The following is a 26,361-nucleotide window of genomic DNA, read 5'->3' as shown; positions in this document are numbered from 1 at the left end:
ATTTGATCCCTGAAATCGAAAAGTAAAATAGATCTAGGGAAGTGAAAATGGTGAGAATATTGAAAATATAAGTATGATATTAAAAAGCATGTCTATTTAAATGGTAGTAAAGGGTATGAGAAGAAATAGAAATGAGTTATCCCACATGCATGGATGAATGGGATAGAGGAGAAGGGGAGTAATAGAAAAAGAAGCGAAAGAGGAGAGGAAAAGCATACCTTTCTCGGCCTTTTGGCTAAGATCAAGTGTAGTATCTGTTCTTATCAGTTTAATATCTGATACGTGGTTCATAGAACCACATGATATTAAATGTATTTTTCTAGGGGGAGGGCCCACTTACAATAGCTTGCTATTGGGGCTCTCGGGCGTCGCTTGTGCGTTGCACTACAGCACCAGCCTGGCGTACCCCACCAAGACAAGACCAAATTTATTTAAATAATAATAAATTGTTGAATGTTGTTAATGTAATGGTTTGTTTGTTAGGATTGAACAACTTGTATTTACCGTGAATGAAATGGAATTTTGTCTTCTATATCCTATTCTAATCAAATGGAATTTTGTCTTCTATATTCTATTCTAATCGGTCGGTTGATTAGCCGCGCATTGACTTGATCAGATATCGTGTTGTTTACCGCGCCCAAGTCCAGCAGGTATTATTATGGTGTATAACTGTCGCTCGTTTTGGGTATTTTCCAGTTCTTCCCCGTTTGCAGCTTTTCGAACTTCACCGTCACGTTCTGATGTCAACCCAGCAACAGTCTGTCCCGTTTGCAGCTTTTCGAACTTCACCGTCACGTTCTGATGTCAACCCAGCAACAGTCTGTCTGTAGAGCCTTTGATGCTCCACCTCTATCTATCTCAATTCCATAGTATAGTGCTTAAGCGTATGGTCCAGCTATCTATCTCAATTCCATAGTGTGCTCAAGCTATCTCAATTCCATAGTGCTCAGTCGTCCTAAATCCAATATGATCGATCTACAGACTCAATTCTTGAACTGTTGTTCTTTGAAGAACGCAGTAAAAAGCTTTGAAGGTGGAATGGATATATACCACTGATAAGTTTTATCAACTCCCTAAGCTTTTAACGCACTTTCTCAATGTTGTGCCCTGCACGGAAGCGTTTTCCGATCTGAAATTGGTTTATATATATATATGTATGTATATCAGCAGCGATTTCAACTATGGCTTGCCTACTCTGCAAAAGGGATGTCGTGCATATTCCAATGTCACTCACAACATGAGCAGCAGTCTGGGAAACGTTGAAAATTTAATTTTGAAATGTGACAATGTGGGTGAGTACGTTTATAGAGAGTTGAGGGATTTTTTTTCATTGTCAATGAGATGATGTTGCGAAGAGGGCAGAACAGTCAATGAGATGATGTTGCGACGAGGGCAGAATAGAGATTGATTTCTTAGGGAGAGTGCAGGGTGCGTGCTCAATGAGATGATGTTGCGACGAGGGCAGAATAGAGATTGATTTCTTAGGGAGAGTGCAGGGTGCGTGCTCAAAAATATATATACAGGACTGCTGAACTCATTTTGGGCAAAAGAATGTGAAGTTCACTTTGATTGGTAAAGATTTAGATGCTCTGTGCTCTGACTCTATTTGGTGCAGCAAGGGTGATTGGACAAAGACCGCCCCTGCCTACAGAGCATCACGCACAGTTCAGTTCAGTTCACTGGGAAGTTGGGTGGGACACAAACTCAAGCATGTGCATGTGCTCAAGGAATAATCACAATAAACACAACGGGTTTTGCTTTTTATTTTATTAGTTATCCTGGTAATGGAATTTACAGTGCTTGCACTTGCAACCTCCAATGGCTGTTGCTGTTACAACAGTAACAATTAAAACCACAGCACGACCAAGTCCTTTTTTTCTCGCAACTTACCCATAGGTCTGAGTCTCGGTCGCACTCACATTCACTGTTCAAAACAGCTGTCAATGGCTCCTTTTAAAACTAGGAAATTCTGTGGTTACCCTGTTTCTGCATTTTCTCCTCTCCACAGATATAGGATTGCTGGACTCGTTTTGGGCAAAGGCAGATGACACTTTGAACAACATCATCCAAACCCGATGGGCAAATAGGAATGAGAATTTGCAACTTTGGTCTTGGGCCCCTTCTTTCAAGGTAACAAAAATCAATTGTGACATTGGAATGCATGAAATATTGCTGAGCCAAACGTTTGCAAAACTGTTCTCTGCTCTTCCACTGTTCTGTTAGCCCGTGTTTCACTTGAACCACGTTGGCTCAAAAAATAGATATAACATATATTTCACGCTGTAAAAACCAGAAATCCAATTACTATATGTCCAGTTGGGAAAGTCTCCATTCTAAATTCGATTTCGATCTTGATGGTTCTTCAAGAGGTTGCCCTAGCAATGCAGCTTTTGAGTTTGTAATGAGGAATCGCATGGAAGAACCAGCCTATGTTGCTGTAGGGAATATAGTCTAACCTGCCAAGGATTATGTCGACGTTGTGGCATCCAAGAAGGAACGGAAGCGTCCATAAATTTATTTGAATGTGGAAGCATAAACCTGAAAGGGGACTCAAAACTCAACCGTGAGCAATTAAGGAATCGAAAATCTTCCATGGACCATTGGAGGTTGGAATCCATTGTCGCCTTCCCTCATAGCCAATTTGAAACTCGAAAAGGTAAGGAGCAGGAAGGACGGGTGCAAGAAGATATCCAGATTTGGAGCATCCTCCGGGGGATACGAAAACACAAAAATCAACAACTCCACATCGAGAATCATGCATAGAGAGCATCATATAGGAATAATGTGGCAGGATCAAGGAACTTTAATGATGGCAATTCAAGCCATCAATCCGCCTTGTCGCAAAATGAATCCATCCATCATGGCACCTGAAGAGCATCTGCATGTGAGAGGTGTGGAAACCCCTTGATCAAATTAATCATCATTGGACAACGAAATCTGGAGCGAATCCAAGTACAATGGATGATCCTATCTAGGTTTCTTTAGTGCACTAGTAGAGGATTGAGTCTTCCTCCCTGTTTGACCCAGGTTTTTGTGATTGCTATCATGGAGGATCCTATCTAGGTTTCTTGTAAATGATCCAGTCTTCCTCTTCCTCCAGGCATCCGCTACACCCGTTTGGCCCTGGGAAGCATCCCTTCCTCATTCCTACTTGAGATAGATATTTATTATTTGCTGCCAACAAACAGAGCGCTGCTACTCCTAGCCACAGTTGTGGGAGCTACACCTCCTTCTTGGGCTTGTCATTTGGCGACACCCAATCTTGATCTTGATCGGTTTGTTAGGTCTCCTTCCTTTGCCGGGGGTATTGTCATTTTTCTTTGGCTTTCCAACCAATTCTTTTAAGAGGGAGCATTTTTAGGGTCCAAAAGGTTGATAATTATGCTTGAATCGCCAATGACGATCAACGTCCTCACTCTATCTGCGTACAACGATAACAATCCATGAAATAGAGCACACGCCTCTGCCGGGTTGTAACAAGAACAAAGAAATGTAGGAACTTGAGAATGTAGGGATAGTAGCATGGAGGAACGGCTCCAAGAGGCTATGATCACAAGGAGCCTTCTACAGCGAATGGTAACAACAACCGAAACCCTCTCGAATGCTACAATTAAACTCAAGCTCACTTCTAACATGACAGCGGCAGGGGACATGGCCACCAAGGATTTAACCTCCAACGTCGTTGGGGGAAGAGGTCAACTGTTTTCAACTCGCAGAGCCTAGACCCTAGAGTGCCATATAGCCATAGTGATGAAATTGCCCCCCGCCCCCTAGGTCATGGGTTTAGGGAGTGGTAAATTCAGAACTCCCCCACACAAACTAGTGAAGCTAGGCTGGATTGAAAACCTCTGGTGCATGATAAAAAAGGAAAAGACATGTTTAATTGAACGACATATCCAGATAGAGATAGGTGAAACCCCTGATACGATAAAAGGATGGTTTTATTAATGCCCCCACAAATGACCCAAAGCTAGGCCAATGGGGGTGTGGAAACCCGGAAAGGTCCTCTCATTCAAGTCATCCACTAAATTAGAGTTGCTTACCGCGAAAGAAAAAACCCCTGCGAGGATAAATGTATACCCACATATTGACAAAAGTCCTAGACGGGAATATTTTGATGGACCCTGTCAAGGAGAGCCACCGAAGTTGGGGCAGCAAGGATTTCATATTTGGAGCGAGTTTCAGAGAAGCATTCAGAGAGGCTACAAATAAGTGGGCAACGCTGATCTCTCTTTGATTGCTGATAGGGCTGGCAACAGGAAAAAGGAGTCTGCAAATTCAAATTCGAAGATAGCCATTGACCAGATTAACAGTAAAGTAAATCTCCAAAATTTGACCCTTTCCCCAGTCTTGGAAAGCTCTTAATAGTAAAGTAAATCTCCAAAATTTGACCCTTTCCCCAATCTCGGAGAGCTCTTTCCAAGGAGTTGAGAGAGAATTTCAATAAAGTTTCTTTTCAACACGTTTGTAGAGTCAGGGGGAAGAAGCAGAGTCCCAACTCTCGGCCACTGTCAGATGCTTATATGACTATCGGATGCTTAAGTGATTAACACCCAATGAGGAGGCTAGCCCCAGCAACTGCAGGACAGATGCTGATAAATCTGCCCGCTGTTTCATTCTTTTGGCTTTTCCACAGGGAAGATCTGGATCCAAGCTTTTGTTAGGAGAGCGAGCGTGCATGACAATTCTTTTTTATGTATGCAGTAATTGGGCTTTATAGCCTTCCCCCCTCTTTTCCTTTTGTTGCTCAGGCTTTGATATTGACAAAGATCTTTTCCTCAATGCTCAGGCCCATTACAGCATTGTATATTCAAATTTCTCTTTTCATATAGTAAATATATACCATTTAGATTCAAATTTCTATTTGAAATAGTAAATATACCACTTTTTTTTTTTTGTTTCTTTCCCTTGAAAAAGGAAAAGCAGCACAAACAGTGTCCCCTTAATACGACACAACAAACACATCATGAATATCCAACTACAAGAAAGAAAGAAACGTTTGCCGTATACAGTGAAAACGTTTGACAAATATAAATTCCACTGCTACTGCTGGGACATGAACCAAACCAGGATCGATCGCTCTCTCTCTCTCTCAGGTGAGAGCCGAAAAAGTAGACTTTATAAACCGGAATAAAAAGTTCAGTTGAGCGTGAGGTGTATGGAGTAATATTGAAGACAAGCTTGTAATTTAAGAAATTGGAGTTGTGGACAGTCAATCTATCAATGGCGTGTGTGGTGTGGGGTTTATTATATATGTTGGAACACCAATATCAACCTGTGAAAGGGATGGCGTCTGCTGCAAACAAACAGTAACAAGAAGATTAGCACCAATATCAATCTGCGAAAGGAATAGCATTTGAACAACAAACAAAACAGTAACAAAAAGATTAGCTCCAATATCAATCTGTGAAAGGGAATGGCAGCTGCAAACAAACAGCAGTGACAAGAAGATTAGCACCACCAATATCAATCTGTGAAAGGGAATGGCAGCTGCAAACAAACAGCAGTAACAAGAAGATTAGCACCACCAATATCAATCTGTGAAAGGGAATGGCAGCTGCAAACAAACAGCAGTAACAAGAAGACTAGCACCAGTATCAATCTATGAAAGGGAATGGCATCTGCAAACAAACAGGAACAAGAAGATTAGCACGGAATGGCGTAGCATCCCTCTCCTCTCGCCTCGCAGCAGCAGAGCACTCCGCTCGTCTCTCAACTATGTATGTAATCATGAAGTAAGACCTCCGGTAATTTATTCAACTGGATTTACAAATAGTTTGATTTTAAAGCAGAGCTGCGGATGCTAATTAATTTAACTGGAATTACGGACAGACTGTTAGATTTAAAGAAGCTCCCGTAGTTGAAGTTAACTTAATTTGATTTTAATTTTTAAAGAAGCTCCCGTAGTTGCAGTTAACTTAATTTGATTTTGATTTTAATTTAACTGGAATTACGGACAGACTGTTAGATTTAAAGAAGCTCCCGTAGTTGAAGTTAACTTAATTTGATTTTAATTTTTAAAGAAGCTCCCGTAGTTGCAGTTAACTTAATTTGATTTTGATTTTAATTTTTAAAGAAGCTCCCGTAGTTGCAGTTAACTTAATTTGATTTTGATTTTAATTTTTAAAGATGCAAAAGCTCCCGTAGTTGCAGTTAACTTAATTTGATTTTAATTTTTGTGTGGAGGCCGCGCGAACGCGAGCCTCCGCTGCCACAAATTATGACGTGCACTCTCCTCGATGGGAGATGCTAGGTAAACCCCCCTCCCAAGTGCAATGGAAGTGGTCTTCCTAGGCCATCGACCTTCATGATCATCGATTGACCCCGCCCAGGTAAGTATGTTTTGAACATTTCCATCTTACCCCTCTATACCCCCTCCTTTCCTTCCGTGCATCCCCACTTTGAATGTGGGATATATATATCCACCATACAATAATGTCTTATTCCATAATTAAAAAATACACACTCAATTGCTTAATTTCATCCTTATTACTATTGGTGGTGTTGAATGAAGAATTTCATCCTTAAAAAATACACACTCAATTGCTTAATTTCATCCTTATTACTATTGGTGGTGTTGAATGAAGAATTTCATCCTTATTCTTATTGCTCTGGTTGATAATTTCATCTTTATATTTTTCTTCACCCTCAATTTGTTAATTTCATCTTTATAATATTCTTCTCGTTGATCATATTCACGCCCAATTTGTTAATTCCATCCTTACATCATTCTTGTTGTTGTTGATCATATTCACTCACAATTCGTTAATTCCATCCTGATATCATTCTCGTTGTCGTTGATCATATTCACTCACAATTCGTTAACGCTTCTATTATTCTTCTTGTTGATCATATTCACGCCCAATTGGTTAATTCCATCCTTATATCATTCTTGTTGTTGATGATGATATTCACTCACAATTCCTTAATTTCATCCTTACATTACTCTTGCTGTTGATATTCATGCTCAATTTGTTAATTCCATCCTTATTATTCTTTTCGTTGTTCATCTCCATTAGTGAAAGTGGGTAGGTAACATGGTGCACTCTCAATTCGTTAATTTCATCCCTCTTATTATCGTCGTTGTTGATACCCGTTAGTGAAACTGGGTAGGTAACATGGCCTTCATTGAGGTTCAAACCTTGCTCGATGCTTGTTCTTACCATTGTGGATATGCGTCCATGTACGGAATAATTGTTTCGGCTACGTGTAAGATATTGTCGATAACTTTGGAATGATGTTGTCGAGCAGGCCTTTTCGGCTTTAAAAACAAGTGCCTTTTGTATGGAACGATGTTGTTGAGTGGGCCTTTTCAGCGTTAAAGGAAACCATGTGCAATGCACCCACTTTACTAGTGCCGAATTGCGCTTGGAATGTGGTGCATCAGGTAGGGGTGTGGGCGCTATGTTGATGCAATTGACAAAAACGTGGGCACGTCCACCTATGAGAAAAGAGATGATGGCCATCTTTTGTGTAGTCGAGACTTGACACCCATATCTTATATGGAGTTGCTTCCAAATCGAGATCATCGTCATAGTTTGAAGTATTTTCTCGACGATAGGTTACCATCCTTGGAGAAACATAGATGGGTCACTAAGATGCATCGGTATGATTATGAGATCATATACAACAAAGGCAACGAGGCATCTGCTTTATTGCAGAAATATGAGGAGAAAGGATCTCTCTTTGCCCTATCCTTACAGTACTTGATTGCCTCATCAACGCTTGTCAAGAATGGCTCGATATTGACATGGCGGTTCAATTCATCCAAGTGCTTTAGGAGAATCCCAATCCCCCTGAGGGCTGCACGCGGCAACAAGATACCTTGAAGCATAAAGCGTGCATTCTTTTGATTCAAAACTGTGCTTTAAAACAATGCCCGTCTTAGAGGAGTTGTGTTCATCTCCCACCACGGGCACTTTGGCTTTCAGTGTACCTACAAATCGACTACGCGCTCTTCCTTGCGGGAAGGCTTGAAAACACACATCTAGGATTTTGTACCTACATGTGGTGCTTGTTAAAGGAACAAGGGTGAGATGGTGAAGAAGTGCCACCGCCACTAGCAATATCAACCACCATCAGGACCGACATTTCCATGGAATTCACAGTGGACCTTCTGAAAACAGACAACCAATATGTCACCATGTTGTTCTTCGACCACGTTTGCAAATGTGCTCACTTTTGTACCCTATCAGACCCATTTACACCTTCTGTGGTTACTCATGTTTCCGTGGACCCAACGTTTAAGTTGCATGCCATCACACTTTCCATTGCATTGAATCGAGACCCCGCACTCACCAACAGTTTCAAGCAAGATTCGTTTAAACTTTAGGGTACTCAATTGAAAGTGAGCACTGGTCGTCATCCCCAAATTGATAGCCAGATAGAGGTGGTCAATAAGTGCGTGGAAACTTGTTTGAGATGCTTTGCCTCGAAAGGGCAACACCAATGAGAATGATGGCCACCCCTTACAGAATTGTGGCGTAATACCTCTAATCACGGTGCTACCTAAATGACGCCATGTGTCGCTGCCTATGGCCAAAAACTCCTAGCAATGGCTTCCTATTTGCCAGGCACACCCTAGCTACAAAAAGTTGGCTTCACGCTTCACACCAAACCAAAGAAGCCATTCTTCGCACGCTACGGGACAATTTGGTTTTAGCTCAAAATGGAATGAAGCGGCGAGATGACTAACATCGCTCGAAGAATGCGAATGGGTGTTTCTATTTGGACGAGGCAATTAGCTCTGATGTCTTTGACAATATAAGTTCCAAGTCTAGTGATTTCCAATTTTCTCATCTTACCCTTAGTTTTACTGCCATATATTGGTACAAGGTCTCCATTCTTGAATTGCTCATTTCTTATATTTGATCATGGCGAGATTTCGGTGCATCTGTTGTTTTTATAGGCATTGTAATGCATGTTGTGAAGTCGTAATATATATTGGTCTATCTTCCATAGGCGCCATCATGTCAAGTTTAAGCACACGTGTATTTTTTGTTGTCGGAGGCATCGAGTGCCACTGCTTTTTGTCCTTGCGTAATTTGAAATGGGATATGGCATGTTTGTTCTTGTGGGTTTTCCCATATGCTCTTAAGAATCTCAAGTCTTTGTCATCCTATTTATCCCTGCCGATGTTTCAAATTTTGGTCGGCCTCTTCATCGAAATCTCGTTGGAAGACGCTGCTACTCCTTTGGCCTAAGGGTGACAGAGAGAGCTCTTTATATGTTGAATGATGAATTCTTGCATTAATATCTTAATGGTATTATTTAAAAGTGGGTCCCTTTGTTAGGCCCCTGTACTACTAGTGTAACCCCCTATTGTTATTTGTACAACCCCGTTATTATATTGATGTACCCATGCAGTCCCCATATTGTTACTAATGTGCCCCATAGAAGCCCACTATTGTTATTGTTGTGCCCGTACATTATTATTGTTATGTCGGCTCCGATTATATTATGACCCCTTAGACTCCTATATATAGAAAGGAGGTCTTGTCATTTGTATCATCCAAGAATTGTTCATTTGTGTAATGTAAAGGAGGTTTCCCCCTCGAAGAGGCTGAATTCTAAGGCGTTCATCTCTCTTTTCTATCTTTTTGTGAGCTGGTTTCATAACACCCTTGATAACATATTATTAACTATCACTTGCACCATATGTTGCAAAGGAAACGCCGTAAGGCAATAGATAGAATATAACACTAATTAATGCTTCTTTGGCAACTGTTGAAAGACAAAAAAATATCAAGAAAAGGCAAGGACTGTGATATAATGAAATCTTACTGCTTCCCTGGGCCTTAGAAATCACGAATCTTATGTTGTAGAAAACAAATCATGATTCCTATGTAAGGCAATAGATAACATATAACACTAACTAATGCTTGTAAGGCAATAGATAGCATATAACACTAATTATTGCTTCTTTGACAACTGTTGAAAGACCAAAAAAATAGAAGGACCAAGCAATAATGAAATCTTACTGCCTCCTTGAGCCTTACAAATCATGAGTCTTATGTTGAAGAAAACAAATCATGAGTCCTTTGTTGAAGAAATAGATCTTGATTTGCTACCTAAGGTTGTTTTGGTACAATTCGTCCATATTTATTCTTGATCACTTCCTCGTGCTAAACAACGATACAAAGAAATTTTTTTATAGTTTAAAACATGTGTGTACAAAGGACTATAACAATTTTGTAAATAAATTTTGAATTTGTCCAACAATTTGGAAAAGGAAATATATTTTTTTGTAGGGCATTATCCTACCTACAAGTCTAAGACTTTTTTTTTTTTGTTTTAGGGAACTCGTTTATCTTCCTCAAACACATACAGTTTGAAACAACGACTAGAAATCTCAAATTATAAGCCAAAATTAGAACTTTGGTTGTAAATGAATGAAAAAAAAAACTAAGATTCCACATGCAACATAACAACAAATTGGCTTTACTCCCAAGCCAATTCGACTACCCAATTGGTGCAATTTGGTAGATTAGGACTTAAGATAGATCTATGTTTATATTTGCATATCTTCCTAAAGCCTTTAGATCTATGATTGACCATGGTTGATTTTCATATTGAAACAATCTTTGTCACAATGAGACGTTGGAACAGGCAACTAGTCTTCTTCTTCACATTGGACGACCATGATTATAGACACAAGGGATTTATATTAAACCTTAGGATTACTATTATAAACCATGTGAATAATATTATACCCTAGGAATTGAACCCTTGGATTAATAAAACCAAGGGATTGAGACAATATTTTTCATATTTTGATATTAGAGCCCGAGGGATTGAGACAATCTTTTTCACAATACGAGGTCGGACCATGGTTCACCATTACTGATTTTCATATTAAAATAATCTTTGTCACAATACAACGTTGGACCATGGCTAACCATGGTCGACCATGGTTAACAATAATGAACCATGGTTGACTACACTTGACCCAATAACATGGGACCCTAAGATAAATATTATAAACCCTACAACGTTGGACCATGGCTAACAATAATGAACCATGGTTGACCACACTTGACCCATTAATATGCGACCCTAAGATAAATATTATAAACCCTAAAATAAACACAGTTGACCATGGTTGATTTTTATATTGACACAATCTTTGTCACAATATGACATTTGACCATGGTTGGCCATGATTGATTTTCATATCGAGACAATCTTTGTGACAATGCGACATTGGACCATGGTTGATTTCAACCATATTTCAACTATTTTGTCTCTATAGTTAACCATGGTTGACTACACTTGACCCAATAACATGGGACCCTAAGATAAATATTATAAACCCTACAACGTTGGACCATGGCTAACCATGGTCGACCATGGCTAACAATAATGAACCATGGTTGACCACACTTGACCCATTAATATGCGACCCTAAGATAAATATTATAAACCCTAAAATAAACACAGTTGACCATGGTTGATTTTTATATTGACACAATCTTTGTCACAATATGACATTTGACCATGGTTGGCCATGATTGATTTTCATATCGAGACAATCTTTGTGACAATGCGACATTGGACCATGGTTGATTTCAACCATATTTCAACTATTTTGTCTCTATAGTTAACCATGACTTCATTATGGTCACCATTGAAATGGTGGTTATGCCTATTCGTGCCCATCCACTATAGGCGTCCATGGTCAACTATGGCCATGATTATTTATAATAACTAATTACTTAATTATTATAATCATAAAAAAAAAAATTAATATTAATCTCAATATATATATATATATATATATATATATATATATACATATATACATATACATATACATATATATATATTATATATATATATATATATATATATATATATATATATATATATATATATAATGGTAATAAAATAAATTATAAGTAAAAATCAAATTTATTTTCAAAGCAACGGTAATTCCTCCTTGCCTATAGATGTTTCAAACTGAAATTTTATGCTTATGGACATTACCTTTAGAAAAAATATTATAAGAAATATTGTATATTATTTTCTTAAAAAATATCCTTTTTTTTTCAAAAATATTTTAAGTTTCTATGTTACATAATAATTTGAAAATTATTATTTTATTATTTTTAACTGTAACGGTATGAATTTTATTTATTTGAAAAAGGTAGGAGTGGTCTTTGCCAAGGCAGCCCCAGTTACAAAGAAAACAGCCAGCCTATTCCATTTGATTTACTATTTTCAAGGAATTTGAAAGAAATTATCGTCATTTGTAAATAGCTGCCCTTTCATGAGGGAGCATCCTTTGTTCCCATCTGGTCCGCTTCGCCATTCAGATTTCTAAGAATGTGGTAGAACTTCTGGGAAGTGAATTGTGAAGAACTCTTTTCAAGCCCAGAATTTTCTGAGAAGCATTGATGAAGAGATCCTCCGTGTTTAATTTTTTTATTAGAATCTCTGAGTCTCCAAAGACTTGGAGGTCTTTAACCCCCTTTTCTCTTGCTATAAGACAAGCTTTGAGAGACCAAAAATCTCTGCCTGATTGTTGGTTTTTTGGCCTAAACCCCAGTAGAAGCAGTCTCTTGAATTCCCATCCGAAGAGTAAATGACCCCTCCAGCACCAGCGTTCCCGGGGTTTCCTATGGAGGTCCCGTCAAAGAAGATTGTGGTGAGATTTTTGGATCTCCACCATTTAAAAAGTCCTCGGGATCTCTTATTCGCCATTCAGGATTTACTGTTTGAGGAGTGAGGAGGAACTTACGAGGAGAAGGTTCAAGGGGGCAAAGCCATCTCCTTTCGTCAGGAAGGAGCAGTGGATCTTCTTTGAAGAACTGTTGTTGGGCAGCTAACCAAGAGGAATGCTTTAGCTTTAACTGCGACCTGAGAGGGGAGTGTCCATTTCCATTACCTTTTTGAACCATCTTTTAGACATAGAAAAAGGAGACGTCGATGTGATTTGCAAATATGCTCCTCAACTAAACAGTGCTCTGAGGGAAAGCAGGAATTGCCATCCAAAAGAATGAGAATACTTCCTTACGAAATTGCAATCCAGAAATATCTCATTTGTATTAAGATTGTACACATATATGTCCCAAGCCATAGCCAGTGTACCAAATAAGAAGGTCCCACAAACCAGTGTCCACATAGGATGCAATATAGGGAGGGCTGGTTGGTCCCTGCAATTGGTTAATGTAATAAATACCGAGATTGTGAAGATGTTGAATGAGTGGGAAAGGTAATGTATGCTCACCGACAAAACCATAGATGGGATCTAGACGGTATCCACCCCGAAAATAGACCCAATATGTCATTTTAATTTCCCCAAGAGCCAATGTTTAATTTTAATCTTGCGCCGCCAAATATATGAGATAGCACCTGGGACACCAGCCCCATCCTTAATCCAAGTTACCAAAGACTGGTTTTTCAGATACTTATCGTTAATGATTTGTTTCCAAATACCAACACGATTTAAAGAACGCCACAAACTCTTCATTGATAAGACCCAACTGGATTTTCCAATATCCATGAGGTTTCCCCAACCCCCATCCTCCTTACTTGAGATGATATCCTCCAATCAAATAAGTTGAATTTTGTAACCATCTTTAGTACAAGCCCAAATGAACTTAGACATAATGGATTTAATCCTCTCAATGATGTATTTGGGCATCAGATATAGATGCAACCAGTATCCTGCAATACTCTGCAAAACCGCTTACACCATAATCAACCTTCCGCCAACTGTAAGCCACTCGTGTGACCATGATAACAACCTATGCTCAAATTTTCTGGTTAGCCAAACCCAATCTTTAATGCCATAATTATTAGGTGGAAGGGAGAAACTAAGATACTTAAACCCTTCGCACAATGAAACCTTCTCAGCATCAAATAATCTCGTTGTCTCCAAAACATTGGCCTCCGCCTGAGATGAAGAAATCAACTGAGATTTAGCTTTTCTCATGTATAGACCCGTGGCATCACCAAAAGTGCATATAATCTTTTGCAATACATGTAATTCCATAACAAAAATATTCCCAAATATGAGGACATCATCCACAAAAATGAGATGGGTAATAAAAATGTTCCACGTAATCCACATACCCGAGAATGACCCATGGGAGTGTGCCGCCGAAATCATTTTGCCCATGCCTTCAATGACAAGTAAAAATAACAGTGGAGAGAGTGAGCCCTGAGATGCCTTCAGAAAGCATGAAGGCACCCCATTGGTTAAGACACCAAAATTTGCAGTAGTTATACAAGCCATAATCCACTCAATCACCAATCTAGAGAGGCCAATCTTATGAAGCACCGAACGCAGAAACTCCCGATCAACACAATCATATGCCTTGTGAAGGTCCAGTTTCAATAATAAAGCATCATTTTTCTTCATTTTCATACAATGTAAACATTCCCGGGCAATGGCCATGGCATCCTAGATTTGATGATTTTTAAGAAACCTAAATTGTTCCGACGCAATATGTTTCTATAGGGTAACTTTCAATCGGTTAGCAATGATCTTAGAGATAATTTTATACACAATGTTGCACAAGGCTATGGGTCGAGAGTCCTTGAAAGAAATCATGCCTGAGACCTTTGCAATCAACGTGATGAATGTAGAGTTTAGCTCACAAGATATGACGCAAGTTGTTCTCAACTCCTCAGCTAAAAGAAGAAATTCTGGCCCCATAATATATTCAATATATGAAACCAGAGCTTAGCATCCCTGGCAAACCCGGATAGTAAAATACCTGCAAAATATTTATAGGCCAAGAAGTTAACAACCCAAGGATCCCATAACACATCCAAACCCCCAGATTGTCCCGAAGCATCTGTAGCATAAACCCTCCACCATGACAATTTTTTAAGAGTAAAGGCCAGGCATCATGGTCTCCTGCAAAAGAATGATAAAAGGATGATGGAATTTAATAAAATATTCCGGGCATTGTCGTTTAACGGAGCTTCCCAGACCCCGAATATTCAGTGACAAGATTTTCATATCGAAAGTTTACTGACGAGCTTGAGATCTCTAAGATCCTGAGTGGGTGAATTCACACGAGAAGATGGGAAGGTAGGATTTGACCCCTCCAAAAATTTAAAGAGACACCTGTAGGAGCAACCCCCAAATACCATCTACTTTATGCTTCACCCGTCGCTTCTTTATAATAGTAAAATTTAGTCGAGAGTGGGGGATCACAGTCACCCCATCTGATGGCGACACTTTCGAGTGGATGGCAAGAGGCTCCAAATCAAGTGCCGGGTTTAATTTCAAAAGTTCAATATCACTCCCCATCGAATTAGTAGGCGGCTGATGTCCACTAATGGAACCAAATTGAAGCATCAAAGTGGGTGGATACGCTGAAGGAGAGCAATACCCTTCCCGGATATAAGTGTCGTCGACCCCCAAATGACCAGCGAAATCCCTATCAGCATCACTGGCACCCAATGAGGGGAGGGTCGAGAAAATAGAAGATACTCTGGAATTATCGATGCGGATCACAGGAATAATACAATATGTAGAATGGATATCATGCATCACCACAAAGTTGAGGGTAGATAAAAGGATGGCTTTGGATATTTGCCAATATACACCTTTTGGCTTTCAATGAAAAACACAAGCTCGATATTTGGGTTGCATTGCCTTGAACAAATTCAAGCGACTAATTTATTAAACTATCGGTGCAAACAAATTAAAAAATTCCCCAATTTTTTGAATCTAAAACTAAATCGTCTTTGGAATTACTTCCAGTTATATTTCAATGTTTTCTTTTTGTATTTTAGTTGACTGGGATACTCATCTCTCATCTGAGAGACACGGGTTCAACTCCAACCAAGATAATTTATTTTGCAAATGTTTTTACAATAATAAAAAGAGATGCTCCTTTTAAAGGCTCTTATAGCAAGGCAGACACCTAATCCAACGCTTTTGCAGTGATCGATAACTCTTCTTTATTAAATTGTTCGGGGAAATGGGAGCATTTTTTTCCTCTGTCTTCTTCACGTATGCTTGTAGCAAATAGTTGGATGGTGATGATGTTCATGTGCGATTAAGGAGATGTTTATTGACTGTGTTGGATACAAATCCTACTAGGAGGAACTTTGAATGACCACGTTCACTGTTTACTTCATCGTTTTTTGTTGTCAATGTGTTGTATCCCTTGAAATGTGTTGTCTTTTGAAGGTTAATCTGATCTTTTCCATGTCACTGAGTGTGCACTTACATTTCACCCGTAAAAGCATATTGTCAGAATCTTAGTCTCGAGCTCGAACGTTGTTCTTTGAGAGTTCCATGTGAGTGATAGAGATTGAAGGGGTCTTTTACCTCTCATAGTCCACCGATTTTATCTTCCCCTTTGGCGCGTTTTCCTTGAGTCCACGGGGATTTGGATGCACCAAGTCATTTGGAGATGGATTCCTTTTTGTTACGGCCCCACGCTGTGATGCCTTATGATCACTGTGGGCGACGTGCACCACCGGTGATATTTCGTCGCAGTTGTACAGCTACTCTAACCCAGACTGCACCTAACTTCTCATTCGCTTAAACAATTAGCCAATTTTTCATTCAAGTGTTATTATATTCAATTATTTCATTCAACAATTATACAATTATGTGATACTCTAACTTCAGTACAAGCAGCGGAATAACACTCATTAACAGTCTGCGATATCGTAAAGAACAATATGAACACAAGTATTTGCGACATGAGGGGGCAACTCCCAAAACACTTCTCCCCTTTACTCTTAAACTTGAAATAATATTTACAGTGGAGATAGAAAGGGGCCAGCCGTGTCCAAACTCATGCGCTGCCCAAGTACAAAGAGTGGCAGTGGTTGGCCCAGCCCAACTCACTAGTGAAAAGTGCCAAGTTTCGCAACCAGGGTGTGCACCTTTCCCAACAGAAACCCCAAACCGGAGTCCCAAAACAGCCCAGAAAACTAACCCTCGGCCCTGCCCAGAAACCAGCTCGCTTGGGCGAGCTCTCCTCCTTGTGCGACGTGCCTTAACTACGTTTTCAAATTCTGCAATGTAAGCCTTGCAGTTCTGCGATATCAGACCCCTTACATTTCTGCGATATCGCTGACTTTGTCCTTTCTGCGATTAGCTTTTGTGATATTACTTATCTTGTGCGAACTTGCTCGCTAACTCCTCCAAGTGTCGAGCTCCTCATCTTATAATGCTCTAGTCGTTTGATTTTACGTGGACCGACGCCCCTTCTCTTCTTGAGTCGACCCTTCATCTTGTGCGGGCGCGCCCCTGGGCCGACCTGCTCGTGGGTGTGCCGACGCACCCCACCCTAGGAGCTTCGCCTACCGTGCTGCCCACGCTACCACCTCTGGTCACTTCTGTGTCGCACACTCCACATTGCGCTGCCTGCTCGCTCGCCTGTCACGCAACTGCTCGCTATGTCTCGGTCGCACTTCCACTGAGCCTTGCACCATCGCGGTGCCACACCTTGTGTGCGGGCGCGCTCGTGGGTACGGGTCCATCGAATTAGGTTGTCGCTACGTTGTGATGTGCGCGTTCTCCCTTGCACGATCTCCGCTGTGGGGGGGCACTCTTCTTCATGTGCCCTTCGATATACCACGTCGTGTGGGCAGGCGTGCCCACTACATCTCTCTCGGTGCCCCGCCTTCGTGTGTGCGCGCCTAGGGCTTGCGCCCCTCATCTCGTGCACGCTGCCCCTTGTGTCGACCTGGGCGCCTCTCCTCCATGCGGGAGCGCTCGTCGCACTTGGGCACTCTCATCGTACCTCCAAGTCGGTTTTTCGCCATCAAGTGAGCACGACCCATCAGGGGCGCCCGTTGGCCTTGGTGCCAGCTCGGGGTCCTGACACTTTGCCATATGTGAAAGGAATATGAGCGGTCAAGTTGTTGATTACAGGTGGTAGGTCGTTGTGATTTGTTTTAGGGCCAAACTCTATTTTACCCCGATGCCAGAACTTCTCGCTAATTTAACATATTAATATGAATGGAATAGAACGTCGATAGTGGAGGAAGATATAGATCGAATCCTCCTCGAGCTCTCCTCCCGGTCAACCCTCCTACGGTCGCGGCCAAGTCGCGGCTAAATTTGATAGGCCAGACGCCGTTCTTGAAGGAAATCCAGCCACAGGAGGACGCGACGGTGGAGGTTGATGAGCAGACATTGGCCCTCATCATCAATGGAGAGCAGGAGGGTCCTATTGGGGGACAACGATCTACATCGCATTCTTGGTGTTCTCGTAGGGGAGCGTCGCAGTCTCCGACTTCTCGAGATCCACAATAGAGATGCGGTTGCCCATGGGCGTCGAACGCTATTTCACAGGATCGCATTTCCGCCCCTGTATGGGGCGTCGAGCAGCTTCTTAACCTGCAATTCATGCCTCTCTCTCTATCTCTCTCAGGTAAACCAATCACAATGGGATTTTGTAGGGCTCTCTGAACCGAAAGCTTGCTTCCTTAGGGTTTCGTAAAAATGGTTAGCAACACATTTTCGAAACAACGCAGATGTGAAAATTACTCACGAGCAGAGTTTTGAAAGTGTTGTACATTGCACACGAACTTAAACTTTGACTAGGCTTCTGTGCGAGAGAGCTTAAACTTTGACGAGTGTTTTGTGTGAGTGAAGCACCGAATAGATTAAGTGTTATAACCCAAGAATTGACTTAATAAGTGTATAGCTTTAATTCTTCTGCTAATTTAGTTTATGTGAGTATTAGTTTAGTTTGTAACGGTGATATATATATATATATATATATATATATATATTCATCGCAACAAAATTAGACCTTGATATACCTTTCGTGAATAGCCAAAATCAAATCATGATATACTCTCCACAAGTAGTTAATATAAATGTCTCAGTGGATTAATCTTTCAAAACCATTAATAAATTTGTTTTATGTTAACTTGGTAGTAAACTCATTATGCTTTCTCAAAGACAACTAAACACGCTATATTGTATCATAATCAACAATTACAACATGATCAATACGTTAACGCGGTGGGTGATTAAATATGGAAAGGCCGACATAACAATAGGTTGTTGATTAAATCTGACTAAGTTAAGACACATCCCGGTGAATTTGACTTCAAGGAATGGGTGAGCAATGATCTCCATTGATTATGTCCAATGGCATTAAACATCACATTGAAGGATTTTTAAATAGTGTAATTTTTTCCTTTATATTAATATATAAATTATTATTATGTTACGATAACATCCACCACAAGTTTAAGATAACATGGAAAGGGAAAAAATAAAAATAAAAATCTTTAGTGATTCTTTCCCATATAATTAATTATTTTGATATTATATATATATATATATATATATATGAAGTTTCATATTTTTAATTGTAGATAATATTATGATATTTAGTTACTTTTATTTATATATAAAAAGCAATAAAGTTCATATTTGTACTTTCTAGATAATTTTAATTATAAACATCCATCTGAATTCCCGGTAAGGCATCAAATCTGGCAAACCTCTTTTAGGGTGAAAAGAGATTGGCATCAAATCTGGGAAACCTCTTTTAAGGTGAAAAGAGATTTGATCCCTGAAATCGAAAAGTAAAATAGATCTAGGGAAGTGAAAATGGTGAGAATATTGAAAATATAAGTATGATATTAAAAAGCATGTCTATTTAAATGGTAGTAAAGGGTATGAGAAGAAATAGAAATGAGTTATCCCACATGCATGGATGAATGGGATAGAGGAGAAGGGGAGTAATAGAAAAAGAAGCGAAAGAGGAGAGGAAAAGCATACCTTTCTCGGCCTTTTGGCTAAGATCAAGTGTAGTATCTGTTCTTATCAGTTTAATATCTGATACGTGGTTCATAGAACCACATGATATTAAATGTATTTTTCTAGGGGGAGGGCCCACTTACAATAGCTTGCTATTGGGGCTCTCGGGCGTCGCTTGTGCGTTGCACTACAGCACCAGCCTGGCGTACCCCACCAAGACAAGACCAAATTTATTTAAATAATAATAAATTGTTGAATGTTGTTAATGTAATGGTTTGTTTGTTAGGATTGAACAACTTGTATTTACCGTGAATGAAATGGAATTTTGTCTTCTATATCCTATTCTAATCAAATGGAATTTTGTCTTCTATATTCTATTCTAATCGGTCGGTTGATTAGCCGCGCATTGACTTGATCAGATATCGTGTTGTTTACCGCGCCAAGTCCAGCAGGTATTATTATGGTGTATAACTGTCGCTCGTTTTGGGTATTTTCCAGTTCTTCCCCGTTTGCAGCTTTTCGAACTTCACCGTCACGTTCTGATGTCAACCCAGCAACAGTCTGTCCCGTTTGCAGCTTTTCGAACTTCACCGTCACGTTCTGATGTCAACCCAGCAACAGTCTGTCTGTAGAGCCTTTGATGCTCCACCTCTATCTATCTCAATTCCATAGTATAGTGCTTAAGCGTATGGTCCAGCTATCTATCTCAATTCCATAGTGTGCTCAAGCTATCTCAATTCCATAGTGCTCAGTCGTCCTAAATCCAATATGATCGATCTACAGACTCAATTCTTGAACTGTTGTTCTTTGAAGAACGCAGTAAAAAGCTTTGAAGGTGGAATGGATATATACCACTGATAAGTTTTATCAACTCCCTAAGCTTTTAACGCACTTTCTCAATGTTGTGCCCTGCACGGAAGCGTTTTCCGATCTGAAATTGGTTTATATATATATATGTATGTATATCAGCAGCGATTTCAACTATGGCTTGCCTACTCTGCAAAAGGGATGTCGTGCATATTCCAATGTCACTCACAACATGAGCAGCAGTCTGGGAAACGTTGAAAATTTAATTTTGAAATGTGACAATGTGGGTGAGTACGTTTATAGAGAGTTGAGGGATTTTTTTTCATTGTCAATGAGATGATGTTGCGAAGAGGGCAGAACAGTCAATGAGATGATGTTGCGACGAGGGCAGAATAGAGATTGATTTCTTAGGGAGAGTGCAGGGTGCGTGCTCAATGAGATGATGTTGCGACGAGGGCAGAATAGAGATTGATTTCTTAGGGAGAGTGCAGGGTGCGTGCTCAAAAATATATATACAGGACTGCTGAACTCATTTTGGGCAAAAGAATGTGAAGTTCACTTTGATTGGTAAAGATTTAGATGCTCTGTGCTCTGACTCTATTTGGTGCAGCAAGGGTGATTGGACAAAGACCGCCCCTGCCTACAGAGCATCACGCACAGTTCAGTTCAGTTCACTGGGAAGTTGGGTGGGACACAAACTCAAGCATGTGCATGTGCTCAAGGAATAATCACAATAAACACAACGGGTTTTGCTTTTTATTTTATTAGTTATCCTGGTAATGGAATTTACAGTGCTTGCACTTGCAACCTCCAATGGCTGTTGCTGTTACAACAGTAACAATTAAAACCACAGCACGACCAAGTCCTTTTTTTCTCGCAACTTACCCATAGGTCTGAGTCTCGGTCGCACTCACATTCACTGTTCAAAACAGCTGTCAATGGCTCCTTTTAAAACTAGGAAATTCTGTGGTTACCCTGTTTCTGCATTTTCTCCTCTCCACAGATATAGGATTGCTGGACTCGTTTTGGGCAAAGGCAGATGACACTTTGAACAACATCATCCAAACCCGATGGGCAAATAGGAATGAGAATTTGCAACTTTGGTCTTGGGCCCCTTCTTTCAAGGTAACAAAAATCAATTGTGACATTGGAATGCATGAAATATTGCTGAGCCAAACGTTTGCAAAACTGTTCTCTGCTCTTCCACTGTTCTGTTAGCCCGTGTTTCACTTGAACCACGTTGGCTCAAAAAATAGATATAACATATATTTCACGCTGTAAAAACCAGAAATCCAATTACTATATGTCCAGTTGGGAAAGTCTCCATTCTAAATTCGATTTCGATCTTGATGGTTCTTCAAGAGGTTGCCCTAGCAATGCAGCTTTTGAGTTTGTAATGAGGAATCGCATGGAAGAACCAGCCTATGTTGCTGTAGGGAATATAGTCTAACCTGCCAAGGATTATGTCGACGTTGTGGCATCCAAGAAGGAACGGAAGCGTCCATAAATTTATTTGAATGTGGAAGCATAAACCTGAAAGGGGACTCAAAACTCAACCGTGAGCAATTAAGGAATCGAAAATCTTCCATGGACCATTGGAGGTTGGAATCCATTGTCGCCTTCCCTCATAGCCAATTTGAAACTCGAAAAGGTAAGGAGCAGGAAGGACGGGTGCAAGAAGATATCCAGATTTGGAGCATCCTCCGGGGGATACGAAAACACAAAAATCAACAACTCCACATCGAGAATCATGCATAGAGAGCATCATATAGGAATAATGTGGCAGGATCAAGGAACTTTAATGATGGCAATTCAAGCCATCAATCCGCCTTGTCGCAAAATGAATCCATCCATCATGGCACCTGAAGAGCATCTGCATGTGAGAGGTGTGGAAACCCCTTGATCAAATTAATCATCATTGGACAACGAAATCTGGAGCGAATCCAAGTACAATGGATGATCCTATCTAGGTTTCTTTAGTGCACTAGTAGAGGATTGAGTCTTCCTCCCTGTTTGACCCAGGTTTTTGTGATTGCTATCATGGAGGATCCTATCTAGGTTTCTTGTAAATGATCCAGTCTTCCTCTTCCTCCAGGCATCCGCTACACCCGTTTGGCCCTGGGAAGCATCCCTTCCTCATTCCTACTTGAGATAGATATTTATTATTTGCTGCCAACAAACAGAGCGCTGCTACTCCTAGCCACAGTTGTGGGAGCTACACCTCCTTCTTGGGCTTGTCATTTGGCGACACCCAATCTTGATCTTGATCGGTTTGTTAGGTCTCCTTCCTTTGCCGGGGGTATTGTCATTTTTCTTTGGCTTTCCAACCAATTCTTTTAAGAGGGAGCATTTTTAGGGTCCAAAAGGTTGATAATTATGCTTGAATCGCCAATGACGATCAACGTCCTCACTCTATCTGCGTACAACGATAACAATCCATGAAATAGAGCACACGCCTCTGCCGGGTTGTAACAAGAACAAAGAAATGTAGGAACTTGAGAATGTAGGGATAGTAGCATGGAGGAACGGCTCCAAGAGGCTATGATCACAAGGAGCCTTCTACAGCGAATGGTAACAACAACCGAAACCCTCTCGAATGCTACAATTAAACTCAAGCTCACTTCTAACATGACAGCGGCAGGGGACATGGCCACCAAGGATTTAACCTCCAACGTCGTTGGGGGAAGAGGTCAACTGTTTTCAACTCGCAGAGCCTAGACCCTAGAGTGCCATATAGCCATAGTGATGAAATTGCCCCCCGCCCCCTAGGTCATGGGTTTAGGGAGTGGTAAATTCAGAACTCCCCCACACAAACTAGTGAAGCTAGGCTGGATTGAAAACCTCTGGTGCATGATAAAAAAGGAAAAGACATGTTTAATTGAACGACATATCCAGATAGAGATAGGTGAGAACCGTGAAACCCCTGATACGATAAAAGGATGGTTTTATTAATGCCCCCACAAATGACCCAAAGCTAGGCCAATGGGGGTGTGGAAACCCGGAAAGGTCCTCTCATTCAAGTCATCCACTAAATTAGAGTTGCTTACCGCGAAAGAAAAAACCCCTGCGAGGATAAATGTATACCCACATATTGACAAAAGTCCTAGACGGGAATATTTTGATGGACCCTGTCAAGGAGAGCCACCGAAGTTGGGGCAGCAAGGATTTCATATTTGGAGCGAGTTTCAGAGAAGCATTCAGAGAGGCTACAAATAAGTGGGCAACGCTGATCTCTCTTTGATTGCTGATAGGGCTGGAAACATGAAAAAGGAGTCTGCAAATTCAAATTCGAAGATAGCCATTGACCAGATTAACAGTAAAGTAAATCTCCAAAATTTGACCCTTTCCCCAGTCTTGGAAAGCTCTTAATAGTAAAGTAAATCTCCAAAATTTGACCCTTTCCCAATCTCGGAGAGCTCTTTCCAAGGAGTTGAGAGAGAATTTCAATAAAGTTTCTTTTCAACACGTTTGTAGAGTCAGGGGGAAGAAGCAGAGTCCCAACTCTCGGCCACTGTCAGATGCTTATATGACTATCGGATGCTTAAGTGATTAACACCCAATGAGGAGGCTAGCCCCAGCAACTGCAGGACAGATGCTGATAAATCTGCCCGCTGTTTCATTCTTTTGGCTTTTCCACAGGGAAGATCTGGATCCAAGCTTTTGTTAGGAGAGCGAGCGTGCATGACAATTCTTTTTTATGTATGCAGTAATTGGGCTTTATAGCCTTCCCCCTCTTTTCCTTTTGTTGCTCAGGCTTTGATATTGACAAAGATCTTTTCCTCAATGCTCAGGCCCATTACAGCATTGTATATTCAAATTTCTATTTTTCATATAGTAAATATATACCATTTAGATTCAAATTTCTATTTGAAATAGTATTGTTATACCACTTTTTTATTTTTGTTTCTTTCCCTTGAAAAAGGAAAAGCAGCACAAACAGTGTCCCCTTAATACGACACAACAAACACATCATGAATATCCCCCTCAAGAAAGAAAGAAACGTTTGTCTATACTTTTCTATCTTTTTGTGAGCTGGTTTCATAACACCCTTGATAACATATTATTAACTATCACTTGCACCATATGTTGCAAAGGAAACGCCGTAAGGCAATAGATAGAATATAACACTAATTAATGCTTCTTTGGCAACTGTTGAAAGACAAAAAAATATCAAGAAAAGGCAAGGACTGTGATATAATGAAATCTTACTGCTTCCCTGGGCCTTAGAAATCACGAATCTTATGTTGTAGAAAACAAATCATGATTCCTATGTAAGGCAATAGATAACATATAACACTAACTAATGCTTGTAAGGCAATAGATAGCATATAACACTAATTATTGCTTCTTTGACAACTGTTGAAAGACCAAAAAAATAGAAGGACCAAGCAATAATGAAATCTTACTGCCTCCTTGAGCCTTACAAATCATGAGTCTTATGTTGAAGAAAACAAATCATGAGTCCTTTGTTGAAGAAATAGATCTTGATTTGCTACCTAAGGTTGTTTTGGTACAATTCGTCCATATTTATTCTTGATCACTTCCTCGTGCTAAACAACGATACAAAGAAATTTTTTTATAGTTTAAAACATGTGTGTACAAAGGACTATAACAATTTTGTAAATAAATTTTGAATTTCTCCAACAATTTGGAAAAGGAAATATATTTTTTTGTAGGGCATTATCCTACCTACAAGTCTAAGACTTTTTTGTTTTTGTTTTAGGGAACTCGTTTATCTTCCTCAAACACATACAGTTTGAAACAACGACTAGAAATCTCAAATTATAAGCCAAAATTAGAACTTTGGTTGTAAATGAATGAAAAAAAAAACTAAGATTCCACATGCAACATAACAACAAATTGGCTTTACTCCCAAGCCAATTCGACTACCCAATTGGTGCAATTTGGTAGATTAGGACTTAAGATAGATCTATGTTTATATTTGCATATCTTCCTAAAGCCTTTAGATCTATGATTGACCATGGTTGATTTTCATATTGAAACAATCTTTGTCACAATGAGACGTTGGAACAGGCAACTAGTCTTCTTCTTCACATTGGACGACCATGATTATAGACACAAGGGATTTATATTAAACCTTAGGATTACTATTATAAACCATGTGAATAATATTATACCCTAGGAATTGAACCCTTGGATTAATAAAACCAAGGGATTGAGACAATATTTTTCATATTTTGATATTAGAACCCGAGGGATTGAGACAATCTTTTTCACAATACGAGGTCGGACCATGGTTCACCATTACTGATTTTCATATTAAAATAATCTTTGTCACAATACAACGTTGGACCATGGCTAACCATGGTCGACCATGGTTAACAATAATGAACCATGGTTGACTACACTTGACCCAATAACATGGGACCCTAAGATAAATATTATAAACCCTACAACGTTGGACCATGGCTAACAATAATGAACCATGGTTGACCACACTTGACCCATTAATATGCGACCCTAAGATAAATATTATAAACCCTAAAATAAACACAGTTGACCATGGTTGATTTTTATATTGACACAATCTTTGTCACAATATGACATTTGACCATGGTTGGCCATGATTGATTTTCATATCGAGACAATCTTTGTGACAATGCGACATTGGACCATGGTTGATTTCAACCATATTTCAACTATTTTGTCTCTATAGTTAACCATGGTTGACTACACTTGACCCAATAACATGGGACCCTAAGATAAATATTATAAACCCTACAACGTTGGACCATGGCTAACCATGGTCGACCATGGCTAACAATAATGAACCATGGTTGACCACACTTGACCCATTAATATGCGACCCTAAGATAAATATTATAAACCCT

General features: G+C 39.9%; 3 non-coding genes across 3 annotated transcripts; 2 read left to right on the top strand and 1 right to left on the bottom strand.

The window, feature by feature from the left end:
- Nucleotides 1-214: 214 nt before the first annotated feature.
- Nucleotides 215-411, top strand: LOC149222567 (U2 spliceosomal RNA). Its single transcript, XR_016249843.1, has one exon. It is a non-coding gene; the product is annotated as a U2 spliceosomal RNA (small nuclear RNA).
- Nucleotides 412-6,180: 5,769 nt separating this feature from the next.
- On the bottom strand, nt 6,181-6,340 carry LOC149222566 (U1 spliceosomal RNA). Its single transcript, XR_016249820.1, has one exon. It is a non-coding gene; the product is annotated as a U1 spliceosomal RNA (small nuclear RNA).
- Nucleotides 6,341-19,719: 13,379 nt separating this feature from the next.
- On the top strand, nt 19,720-19,916 carry LOC149222565 (U2 spliceosomal RNA). Its single transcript, XR_016249842.1, has one exon. It is a non-coding gene; the product is annotated as a U2 spliceosomal RNA (small nuclear RNA).
- The last annotated feature ends 6,445 nt before the right edge of the window (nt 19,917-26,361 follow it).

The sequence above is a fragment of the Pinus tabuliformis genome, chromosome Q, assembly GCF_031772625.1.
Source record: "Pinus tabuliformis cultivar Carrire ecotype Pingquan chromosome Q, CPIR1, whole genome shotgun sequence".
In the NCBI taxonomy this organism is placed as follows: domain Eukaryota; kingdom Viridiplantae; phylum Streptophyta; class Pinopsida; order Pinales; family Pinaceae; genus Pinus; species Pinus tabuliformis.
Note: the sequence above shows the minus strand (reverse complement) of the source record. Positions and strands in the feature narration are given on the sequence as shown.